The following is a 12,983-nucleotide window of genomic DNA, read 5'->3' as shown; positions in this document are numbered from 1 at the left end:
ATTTGTTGCTTTTCCTAGCACATGGCTTTTTCCCTAGGTGTGGGATTACAATTATGGACACGTGGGTTTTTAAACACAAAACACCGTTTATTCCATGAACTCAACTTAACATCTTAAATAAACATTCGATCTCTTAACACCCCTTACTTAAAAGATAACTCAGAAAATATTGCAACAGTAACTAAATACTTAAAATGTTCCTTCAAACTTCCAAGCGACGTAATGCCTTTGAACAGAATCACATCAGGTTAAAGGGTTTACAATTATGAATTTAAATCACCCAAATGATCCAGAGATGGTATTTTATGTCAGAGATCCAGTTCCCGTCAAACACAGACACTCCCAAGCTCTTTTCAAACTTGCAGCTCTCTGGAAACACACACACACACACAAGCTTGAATGCAATAACTTCCTGGAGTGATTCCAGGCTGGTTTTAGAATATATTCTATCGACCAAGTTACTAATGAATGACATAGTGGACACCGCTGCGATGGCCGAGTGCTTAAGGCGTTGGACTTGAAATCTAGTGGGGTTTCCCCGCGCAGGTTCGAATCCTGCTCACAGCGATTGAGTTTCGAAACGTTTGTTCGACTCCCCGCACAAGCTGCTGAATCGGAATGTTTGTAAATGAACGGTTTGAACCTATATCGAGTTCAGTCAGATATTTAACATTTTTTGGAGGAAACTGAGCGAAATATAAAGAAACTCGCACTGAAATCAACAAAGGGGTGTTAAGGGGCAGGACGGTAGCCTTGTGGATAGCACAATTGTTTCACAGCTCCAGGGTCCCAGGTTCGATTCCAGCTTGGGTCACTGTCTGTGCGGAGTCTGCACATCCTCCCCGTGTGTGCGTGGGTTTCCTCCGGGTGCTCCGGTTTCCTCCCACAGTCCAAAGATGTGCAGGTTAGGTGGATTGGCCATGATAAATTGCCCTTAGTGTCCAAATTTGCCCTTAGTGTTGGGTGGGGTTACTGGGTTATGGGGATAGGGTGGCGGTGTTGACTTTGGGTAGGGTGCTCTCTCCAAGAGCCCGTGCAGACTCGATGGGCCGAATGGCCTCCTTCTGCACTGTAAATTCTATGATTCTATGAATCAATAAATAATAACGTTTCCTGCAACGTTTGGAAGGAGAAGCAGGAACGGCAGCGAATGGAAACGTGGTTTGCTTTCATTCAGGTGAACGGATTTCTGTGTAAAAAGACCGTGCCAGAAATGGAACATATTTGAAAAATATTTTCTTGTTCTCTTTCCTTTGTCTCTCTATCTGTTTCTTTGTTTCTTTTTCTCTCCTCACTCCTTTTTGTGTGCTTCTCCGGGGACTGATTGGATACACAGTGAAACTCAGCCCCATCTCACCCCAACTCTTTTGGACGAATACGTCCTGGTGATGGACGGTCCTGAATCATTGGAAGAATCGACAAACTATTCCATTCTTGTCCTTGTGAGAAGTTCCATTCCTGGTTGTGAGGTGGTTCTGAGATAAAGGCATCGAGAGAGAATGAGGTGACTGCAGTCTGACTCTTACTCTGAAAACCAGTTAGTGCGCCCTTGTAGAAAGTGGATGTGTCTGAGAACAGGAGGAAAGCAGATCATGGGCCTGTGATTGATTTTATTGAGCCGGACCTTGAAAAGTGAAGCAAACTTCTAACCAGTCGGTGCCTGTGTGAGAACTGCTAAGGAATTACGGCTGATATTGAAACGGTTCATCTTTAATTAGTTTCAGCAAATCGATTCTTTCAGAGGTGTTGGTGTATTGTTTTCAGAGACACTGTGATAGTTTCTTAAAATATGATTTGTGCTTGTTTTTGTTTTGTTCAGTAATTTGGGGAATCTATTTGGAGCGGGTGCAGTTGGTCAATATCTGTGCCCCTTGCTTGGCAGCTCCCCGCGAAGCAGCAGCTCCATTCCTATCGAGATCTGTGGGCACAAACAGGAGGCCCAAACTATGGAGCACTGCTGCCATCTCCTGGCTGAAAGCAAGTTGTGCAACAAGTTGACGATGTATTCGTGATACGTTTCAGTTGGAGCAAAATAACATTAACATGGTTAAATATTATCATTGTAGTAATCACATTTAAATCCCCAGATATCTGATTTCTGACTGAGCGACCCAGCTCATCCCGATCTATCGGAAAATGAAAGATTCCCATTACAGCCATATTGGTTACAAGAATATCCAAACTCTGATTTAATACATTCCCCCGCTTCATTGTTTGTGTATTCGTTCTATTAATACAGAGGGGTTGACATTGCCCGGGGACAGGTGGTGGTATAGTGGTGACTGTCCCAGCATTTGACCCAGCTTCAGTTCCTGGCCATCACAGTGGTGAATTATTTAATTAAATATCGCAGGTCAGGACAGAAAAGGATGGGACACTCCTCAAATAAAATTCACCAATTGTTCTCATCACCCATGGGTTTCTTATCTAACAACCAGCATCAATTTTTTTTGCGTGGAAACGTGGTTTAAATAAACAACAATCTTCAACATTAATAACTAAGTTCTCGTTCTGAAACAATAGTAAATAGGTGTGTTAAACGGGCCAGAAATACGAGCCACGCGAAGTTCCGTTTACAGAATGAGCTTAAAACACTCCTAGTGGCTGAATAAATTAATCACTAAGTAAGTTACATAATTAATACCAGTAAAATGCTATTACTGAAACAGGATGAAAAGGGCAGCATCTGGACACAAGGACAAGGTAAGGTCTCAGATCAGAGTAAGAGTCCTATGTAATGACACACAGAACATCAGAAATAAATTGCATAAATACATTTATTGTGGACTGGTGCAATCTCCTGGCTGATCGGGAGCCGTGTGAGACGGACACTTTCATTCAGGGGCGTTTCAAATTGGAGTGAAATGTACACAAACAACATGAATTTATTTCTGCTCACTGTGCCCAGTTATAGTGATCTGTCTTAAACAGCAGGAGCTGGACCCGCAGTCTTCACCTTGCTTGAAAAGAATTTAGAGTACCCAATTCATTTTTCCCAATTAAGGGGCAATTTAGCGTGGCCAATTCACCTAGCTTGCACATCTTTGGATTCTGGGGGCGAAACTCACGCAAACACGGGAGGAGGTGCAAACTTCACACGGACAGTAACCCAGAGCCGGTATCGAATCTGGGACCTCGGAGACGTGAGGCAGCAGTGCTAACCACTGTGCCGCCATGCCGCCCTCGCAGTCTTCACCTTCACGGTGAGTCTGAATTTCAGTTTGGGGGTTTCCGAGAGAGCGGATGATATTGTGGAAACTGAAGTCACTTTTCCTGTGAATGGTGCCGGTTAAACAGCCCTGGCCGGCCTGAGAGTCCCCGAGGCAGGGGTCAGTGGGAGCCTGGAGACGAGGCAGAACCCAGAGAAAGGGAAATAGATTAGAGATAGAGGGCGGATAGGAAAAGCGAGGATTAGTGAGAGGAGGGAAAAGAGGTGAGTGACACAATGGGTGATATTGTGACAGGAACAGTTGGAGGGAGCTGGAGGTGGGGAGGCAGCTGGAGGCAGGATTCCCCTTTATTTATCCTGATCATTACCACTTCAAATAATTCGAACAGATTGTCATGCATAATGTGCCCTTCTTGAAGCCATGCTGAATCTGTTTCATTATGTTATATATTGCTACATGTTCTGCTATTATATCCTTTAGAATGTACTCTAACAGTTTCCACATGACAGATATTATGCTAACTAGCATTTAGTTATCTGTTTCTGTCTCCCTCCCTTTTCGAATAAGGGTGTTATGTTGGCAGTTTTCCATAAAGAACAGTACAGCACAGGAACAGGCTCTCCGGCACTACCAGCCTGCGCTCATTATGATGCCTGTCTGAAGTAAACACGCTGCGATTTTCCAGAATTTAAGGATTCATGGAAGATTTTCACCAGTGCATCCTTTGCATCGATGAGAAGTTGGTAAGAAGGTTCTGAATGTGCAGCCTGGTTTGCAATATTGGAAATACATCTTCCGGAAGCACACTCTTCACCACTGATACCACTCCAGTCAATCTCCACTGCACAATCTCCTCGGTCTTGGCGGTTTTCCGAAGGGTTTGTTTGAATCCTCGCAAGGATCTAACAATCCACAGGAATGCCATATGACTCCAATTCTTTGAATCCCATCTATCAGAGCAATTTTGATAAAAGGAGGTAATCACACCTTATAGACAACGACATGCTTCCTTCAATGTAAATCTCCTTAATGACATCAGATACAATTGGCCTGAAATCTCTATTGAATAAATAAACATCAAATTCTGCAGTCAGTCCATGAACAACCCGCGCCTTCATTCCACTTATTTTTACTTTCATTTCCCTAATCCCACTTCTTTATCACAAAGGTTTCTTTAAACTCCCTTCAATAAAAGTGCTCATGTTCCTCATCGACCATTCGTAATTGTTTTCTTTTGTATAAAACTTACGTCAAAGAGGAATGAGAAAGACTGGCTGTAGGTAACGGTGACATGTCATGTGGACCAGATGTGATGCAGCTGAGGATGCCGAGTGATGTAATAGTGGACATTGTGAAGTTACTGGCCAGAAACTTCCGAATTCTATTTGCGTTTTTAATGGACAGCTACAATCCACTTGTTTATTCTAGGACACAACAATGAATAAAGTGAATCAGTGCTGAACAGTTTCTATCATCCCAATCCTCCAGCTTGTTCTTATTGACAAACCGGTCCTGGATTGAAGTTTTTTGCTTTAGGAATGAGACCACCACCTCCTGGGAATACAGCAGCCATTCCTCGAGGACCTGAGCTGTAAACGTGAAATTCAGTGAAAGGATTTCACCCTCCGCACGGAATCTGATCACCACCTCAACCCCAACATTCAGCTTGGGTGGGCAGGCAAGACAATTTCCTTCCCCCAGCCCCCCACACAGACTGGGTAATATCCCAAACTCGTATCCTGCTCTTATCACAATGCTCCACAACATCGCTCTCTTCCCAAATCTCCAGGAATCTCACCCCAAATCCTCAAACCTTTTATTCTGTATTCAACTAACATTTTGTCCCCTGACTAAGTTCATCCTGGGAAGAGAGGTTTCGTATTCCGAGTAACTCTGCAGATATCCGGTTTTTGTTTAATGACCAAAAGAGGCCTAAAACCTGAAAGAAAGCCTCTCTCACAGCCCTGTGAGCATGTCTCAAAGAGACGGTGCAGTCAATACCTGCAGAGTAGATAACAATGGAGAGAACTGTGAGGAATTTCACAGAGCAGAGTCGCAGGTGGACTGGGTGGTGAAGAAGCCATTCAGCATGCTCGGTTTTATTGGTCAGGATATTGAGTATCGGAGTCGGGACGTCTTATTGAAGTTGTACAATACATTGGTAAGAGCACACATGAAATACTATGTTCAGTTCTAGTCACCCTATTATGGGAAGTATATTGGTAAACTAGAAAGAGTGCCGAAGAGATTTACGAGGATGCTACCAGGACTTGGTCCTCTGGGTTATAAGGAGAGACTGGACAGGCTTGGATTTTTTCCCTGGAGCGTCGGAGGCTTCGAGGTGAACTGATAGAGGTCTATAAAATAATGAGGAGCATAGATCAGGCAGATAGTCAACATATGTTCCCAAAGGTAGAGGAGCCTAAAGGGCATAGGTTTAAGGTGAGAGGGGAGAGATGCAAAAGAGACCAGAGAGGATTTGCTTTCACGCGGAGGGTGGTGAGCATCCGAAATGGGCTGCCAGAGGCAGTGTAGAATCGGTACAATGTTTTCCTTTAAAATACAGTGAGCTATTTACATAGAACATAGAACATACAGCACAGAACAGGCCCTTCGGCCCACGATGTTGTGCCGAACCTTTGTCCTAGATTAATCATAGATTATCATTGAATTTACAGTGCAGAAGGAGGCCATTCGGTACTTTGAGTCTGCACCGGCTCCTGGAAAGAGCACCCTACCCAAACTCAACACCTCCACCCAACACCAAGGGCAATTTTGGACATTAAGGGCTATTTATCATTGGCCAATTCACCTAACCTGCACATCTTTGGACTGTGGGAGGAAACCGGAGCACCCGGAGGAAACCCACGCAGACACGGGGAGGACGTGCAGACTCCGCACAGACAGTGAACCAAGCCGGAATCGAACCTGGGACCCTGGAGCTCTGAAGCAATTGTGCTATCCACAATGCTACCGTGCTGCCCTTAAGAACAAATAAATCTACACTATATAATTTTACCGTAATCCATGTACCTATCCAATAGCTACTTGAAGGTCCCTAATGTTTCCGACTCAACTACTTCCACAGGCAGTGATTCCATGCCCCCACTACTCTCTGGGTAAAGAACCTACCTCTGATATCCCTCCTATATCTTCCACCTTTCACCTTAAATTTATGTCCCCTTGTAATGGTTTGTTCCACCCGGGGAAAATGTCTCTGACTGTCTACTCTATGTGTTCCCCTGATCATCCTATAAACCTCTATCAAGTCGCCCCTCATCCTTCTCCGTTCTAATGAGAAAAGGGCTAGCACCCTCAACCTTTCCTCGTAAGACCTACTCCCCATTCCAGGCAACATCCTGGTAAATCTTCTTTGCACCTTTTCCAAAGCTTCCACATCCTTCCTAAAATGAGGCGACCAGAACTGTACACAGTACTCCAAATGTGGCCTTACCAAAGCTTTGTACAGCTGCATCATCACCTCACGGCTCTTAAATTCAATCCCTCTGTTAATGAACGCGAGCACACCATAGGCCTTCTTCACAGCTCTATCCACTTGAGTGGCAACTTTCAAAGATGTATGAACATAGACCCCAAGATCTCTCTGCTCCTCCACATTGCCAAGAACTCTACCGTTAACCCTGTATTCCGCATTCATATTTGTCCTTCCAAAATGGACAATCTCACACTTTTCAGGGCTAAACTCCATCTGCCACTTCTCAGCCCAGCTCTGCATCCTATCTATGTCTCTTTGCAGCCGACAACAGCCCTCCTCACTATCCACAACTCCACCAATCTTCGTATCGTCTGCAAATTTACTGACCCACCCTTCAACTCCCTCATCCAAGTCATTAATGAAAATCACAAACAGCAGAGGACCCAGCGGTACGCCACTGGTAACTGGGATCCAGGCTGAATATTTGCCATCCACCAGCACTCTCTGACTTCTATCAGTTAGCCAGTTCGTTATCTAACTGGCCAAATTTCCCACTATCCCATGCCTCCTTACTTTCTGCATAAGCCTGTCATGGGGAACCTTATCAAATGCTAATTTGATCAAATCAAATTTACCTGGGCAGGGTGAATATAGAGGGACATGGATCAAATGTGGGCAAGTGGGACTAACTTGGTGATAGAAACTGGGCAACATGGACAAGCTGGGCCGAAGGACCTGTTTCCATGCTGTAAACATCTATGACTCTGTGACTTTATGGAGGAAGTTTTCAATCACACAGATCAGGTCAAACGCAGTGACACCCTGCTGGGATTGATCTAAGCTACAGAGTGTGAGGATGTTTAGCTGAACAAACCGGAATGCTTGAAATATTTTACGAATCTGTGGTATCACTGACAAGAGAAACAGTTAACATTTCAGATCCTGACCCTTCATTGGAACGACCTGATCCTCTCTCCACAGAAGCTGCCGGATCAGCTGAATATTTGCAGCATTTTCTGTCTTTGTCTCGGGTTTGCGGCATCCGCAGTATTTTGCTGCTGGGCCAAAGGACAATGAGTTGTCTTTCCAGCTCTGAGGGTTATTGAAGGTCTCTCTGGCTGTGGGTGTCGCTGATTATCCATCTCTGGGATCTGTATTATTCAATAAGACTGCCGTTTGTGGAGGGTTTCTGAAATCCAGTCAGGGAGCTGGAGTTAAAATACACGGAGCCCTTACTCAATCTAAATGTAGGGCAGAACAGTCTCGAGGTGCTCAACGACCAGCCCAGTTTGTTTTTTTCCTGTGAATACAACAGGATATAAACAGAGACAGCTGCAAACGCATGTTGCATTTCATTCATAAAGTCATCGAATCAGACAGCAGAGAAATGGCCCTTCAGCGCATCGCATCTGTGCCGGTCAGAAACAACCACCGAACCATTCTCATCCCATTTCCCAGCACTTGGATCATCGCCTCGTGTACCCTGGGATCGCAAATGCCCATCTAAACACATCTTAGATATTATGAGGGGCTCTGCTCCACCAACCTTTCAGGCAGCGAGTTCCAAACTCCCGCCTCCCCCCAGGGAAAGAGGTTTTCCAATAAACGGTTTCACAAAAAAAGCCTCTGCAGTCAGGAGCTGAAAAGGGAGAGATGACCCCTCTGTCATCTTGTACTCTGTGCCGCTATTAATAAAGTCATGACACTGTTTGCTTTATAAACGTCTCTTAGAGCCTGCCGTGTCACCTTCAATGATTTGGACACATGTCCCGCTGTTCTGCACTCTTTTTTGTAAATAGACACTTTATTTTATATTGTCTACTTCTGTTCTTCCTACAAAAATAAATCGCCTCATTCCTTGTCTGCTCCATGTCCTCCCTTTGCACCAACCTGGCTGTGTCCTTTCGGAGTTTTACTAGAATTTCTGTAGCGCTTTTCACAACCACAGGGCGGCCCAAAACATTACCAGACAATGAAGTAGTTTTGAAATGTCGTCACTGTGCGAATTACTGAACTTTTGAACTGCCTGTTGGACAACTACAGAAATCCTCATATGGGGATGTGAAAGCGCTGCAGTTGTGGCTCTGTGGCGCAACGGATAGCGCGTTGGACTTCTAGTTGATGTCGTGATGAGACATTCAAAGGTTGTGGGTTCGAGTCCCACCAGAGTCGGTTTTTAGGCAAGGTTTGAATAAATCAGCAACAGGTTTATCAATGTCTCCAGGTAAGTGAAACTGCCGACCCGAACTTCCTTCTGAAAGGCCACTCCAGCCACTCTCCCCTTTCCCATCAGAGCAACGTCACAGAAGAAAACCCATTCTGGACTCAAATAAAATCTTTGAAAGCTGCTGACCAGAGTCAGTCTGTTCCCTCCTCAGACAGATTGCAAACTGGGCAGATATATCAGCGGGCAGTTTGTTCCTCACAGGCAGCTCCAAACAAGGATGATGTGAATCGACACCACTGAATGCAAACACCAACACGTTTATCACAGCTGTGATGAACAGCTCATGTTGCAGCTTCAGATCAGACAGTGGAGGATTATCACAGGCGCTCTGTCAGACTGCATGTTCCTTCAGACAGGTTTCCGACTGGACACGTGGAATGAGCGGCCGTGTGAACATGAGTGGTTCAGGGGAGATTTCTCACTGGAGTTCCGGTTCCATTCCCAGACCTTTCTCTTTCCTTGTCCTCTTGTCATTTGCACTTTTCATTGTTCCATCAATGGCGGCCGCGTCTTCAGCTGTCTGAGCCTTGAGCTCTACAATTCATTCTAGAAAAATCTCCAGCTGTCTCTCCGCCGTCCAAGTGCAAAATGAATGAATGCAATTAGAAGCAACAAAAAAAAGGGACGGGCAAGAAACACACCAAACAAAGCAGAATCTAAAATTACTGAGCTCGATGTTGAGGACGGAGTTCTGTGGGTGGCTACTTAAATGTTGAGGTGGTTTTACTCGAGTTCCCGTTAATCTCCATTGGAACACGGATGACCAACGACAGAAAGGTCAGAGTGGGAGAGGTGGAGAATTGAAATGACAAGTGGCAGGAAACTCAGAGTCAGGATTGTGGATTGAACAGAGATTTATCAAAGCGGTCACAGTCTGTTATCTGACCTGTTGAAGTAGATGAGACCAAATTGTGGCAGCAAATACCGATGGGGGCGAATGGCCTCCTTCTGCACTGTAAATTCTATGATAATCTATGATACAGGAGATTAAACTGAAAAGCACAAGTGTCTCACTGGTTCACTTGGGATGTGTGTTTTGGGCCCTTGGATAATAAAGAACAAAGAACAAAGAAATGTACAGCACAGGAACAGGCCCTTCGGCCCTCCAAGCCCGTGCCGACCATACTGCCCGACTAAACTACAATCTTCTACACTTCCTGGGTCCGTATCCTTCTATTCCCATCCTATTCATATATTTGTCAAGATGCCCCTTAAATGTCCCTATCGTCCCTGCCTCCACTACCTCCTCCGGTAGTGAGTTCCAGGCACCCACTACCCTCTGCGTAAAAAACTTGCCTCGTACATCTACTCTAAACTTTGCCCCTCTCACCTTAAACCTATGCCCCCTAGTAATTGACCCCTCTACCCTGGGGAAAAGCCTGTGCGAATGAGGAGGGAGGGGGTAAAAAGGCAGGAGTTGCATCTCCTGCAATTGCAAAGAAAGGTGCACATAGAAAGTGAGCGGATATTGGCGGTGGAGCAGCGGTCGCGGAGGGGATTGTCCCTTCAGTCTGGTGAATGGGGAGAGCAGGGGAGGGCGTTTTTGATGATGTCATAAATGGTCCCTGGAATACGGAGACTGACGGGCTGCAAGGTGAGAACAAGCGGCACCAAATCAGTTCAGCTCGACTTACACAGGACACAACAATGTCAGTAACGGAATGATCTTTTGGGATAAGAGCAGGTGCTTTGCAACATCGTTCACTTTTATTTCCATTTCCCACCTTAGCCGCTTTTCCTACAAATGTTGGCAGTGGTTGGATTTCCACCCGCATCCTCGAAGAGACTGAAACCTAAACCCATCTCCTCAGACCGCTCGGCCTCGCTATCCGAAAGGTTCATTGTTTCTGATACTGATGACTGGTGATTGGCATCTTGCTGTTTATCAGCTGAGTCCAGGATTTCACATTGAGAGAGAAGGAAATGATCCAATCACAGAGCTGGAACGCTGCTTCTAGTTTTCTCCCCACAGATGCTGTTTAATTCTGAGAAGTTCCAGCATTTCCTGTCTTTATTATTTATGATTTTCAGCATTTGAAGTAATTTGCTTTGTGATTTGTGAACTTTCTGAGCTGAGTTCAGGGGACTCGGTTTCCAAAATATTTTTTAAAATATTTGACGGGATGTGAGTGTCGCTGAATCTGTCAACAATTATTGTCCAAAATTAATTACCCTTAAGAATTTGGCGGTGACGTGATTCTTGAGCCGCTGCAAGTCCATGTGGTGTATGTACACACACAGTGCTGTTAGGGAGGGAGTTCCAGGATTGTGAGCCAGCCACAGAAAGGGTGATATATTTCCCAGGATGGTGTGTGTCTCGGAGTGGAACTTGCAGGTGGTCGCTGTTTCTCTGTATCTGCTCCCCTTGTGTTTCCAGGTGAGAGATCCCGCAGGGTTGGATGGACCCTCGCGGAGGAACAGTCAATGTCAGGGGTGGGATTTCAATCCTTGCCTCCAGAGGAGACTGCGACCTGAACTGCGAACTGGCCTTAGACCCGCTCGGCCATCCTGACACACGACGCACTATCAGAAACTCCCAGCGCAAATGATATCAACTCCATAACTGCAGTGACCTGGGCTAAGTTTCTGAGTCAGCACCCACACAAACATTACCTACAGCCTAGAGCTCAATGACTGAAGATCGAGTTTGTCTTCCAATGAAGATGGTTGGAGTGTGAACAATTTCCTGTCCTTCCTTTGATTTTCTCCAGGCCTGTGGGGAAGTTGCTGGGTGACAGGTACAATATTGAAGTGAGGAAAATGGAAAAGTGAATTGGTGCAATGACGCTCCCTTTGTTTCTCTGCAGTTTTTATTGAGGGGAGTTTCTGTTCGTTCACTTGGTGAGGATCACTGACTGTATGTGATTGTGGAGCAGGCAGAGGATGTGACACATGTCCGGAAGCAGCCGAGTTTGTGGATGTTGCTCCATGAATCTTCACGGCTCACAGGGTGAAAGGAGTTTTCGACGTCGAAAATGACCATGTCCGGCAGCTGGAGCTTTCCCTTGTATTTTATGGAATCTGGAAATCAGCGGATCATCAAAACACAGAAATGAAACACGTCTAGTCACAGTATTTTCTCACATGATGTTAACATCAGTTATCTCAGCGCAGCATGTGGCTGCGTGTCCTAACGGATAAGGTGAATCTAGTGACAATATCAGAAAACTGCAGGTTCGAGTCCTGCCGCGGCCGTTTCAAACTGAAATCAAATTGCTGGTTTTCCTTCCTCAGCTCAAAGTTCCGCGTTTCCGTCTAAACATTTCCCGACTTGTCTCAGAATCTATTTTCTTGCTATTTTGTTCATTCAATTGTTTCTCATCTTGGTACTCTGCTCAGATCCTAAGGAATCCACAATTTCTGTTTAATCTGGATAAACAATCGAAGCTCCACCCAGAACAAAATGTTTTGTGTCAATCGGTTCAATAAGATTCTGTGGCAGGAATTCTAATCTCCTCAGGAAGATGTTTAGTAATGAGCTGAATGGACGGTTTTTGTTAACTGGGGTGAAAGGTTATGACACTGGATTGGGAAACCAGCGGCCCGAACTAATCTTTGGGACAGAGAATAAATCCCAACACGGCCTCTGGTGACAGTTAAATTCACTGATTTAATAAATCTGGAATTGAAAGGCATCGGAGCTGGTTAACTTTAGACAGGTGTAAGCTGGTACCTTTTCTGATTGGTTAGATAATGCACCGCAGTCAATACTGCACTTCTTCACCAACTGCGCCAAACTGACCGCAATGTTTTTTTAAAAAAACATGAATTTCTGGAATATCTGTAACTGATATTGTTACACCAGCAATTTAATCAGTCGAACAGTGCGTTTAGGGAGCTGAGATTTTCGAATAGTTCAAGGGTTGGACTCCAAATCCAATGGTCTTTTTCCACGGAGATTCTATCCCTTCTCACATACAGTAAGAAGTCTTACAACACCAAATTAAAGTCCAACAGGTTTGTTTCAAATCACTAGCTCTCGGAGCGCTGCTCCTTCCCCAGCTGAATGGAGAGGTAGGTTCCAGAAACATTTATATAGACAAAGTCAAAGATGCAAGATTTTAAATGCGAGCATTTGCAGGTAATTAAGTCTTTACAGAGCCAGAGAGAGGGGTAACCCCAGGTTAAAGAGGTGTGAATTGTTTCAAGC

General features: G+C 45.0%; 2 non-coding genes across 2 annotated transcripts; both read left to right on the top strand.

Moving 5' to 3' along the window:
- The first annotated feature begins 485 nt into the window (after positions 1-485).
- On the top strand, positions 486-567 carry trnas-uga (transfer RNA serine (anticodon UGA)). The gene has a single exon. It is a non-coding gene; the product is annotated as a tRNA-Ser (tRNA).
- Positions 568-8,686: 8,119 nt separating this feature from the next.
- trnar-ucu (transfer RNA arginine (anticodon UCU)) lies at positions 8,687-8,778 on the top strand. Its single transcript is given in 2 exon segments — positions 8,687-8,723; positions 8,743-8,778. It is a non-coding gene; the product is annotated as a tRNA-Arg (tRNA).
- The last annotated feature ends 4,205 nt before the right edge of the window (positions 8,779-12,983 follow it).

Source organism: Scyliorhinus torazame, chromosome 24 (assembly GCF_047496885.1).
Source record: "Scyliorhinus torazame isolate Kashiwa2021f chromosome 24, sScyTor2.1, whole genome shotgun sequence".
Taxonomy (NCBI): Eukaryota; Metazoa; Chordata; class Chondrichthyes; order Carcharhiniformes; family Scyliorhinidae; genus Scyliorhinus; species Scyliorhinus torazame.
This window is presented reverse-complemented; position numbering and strand designations above follow the sequence as displayed.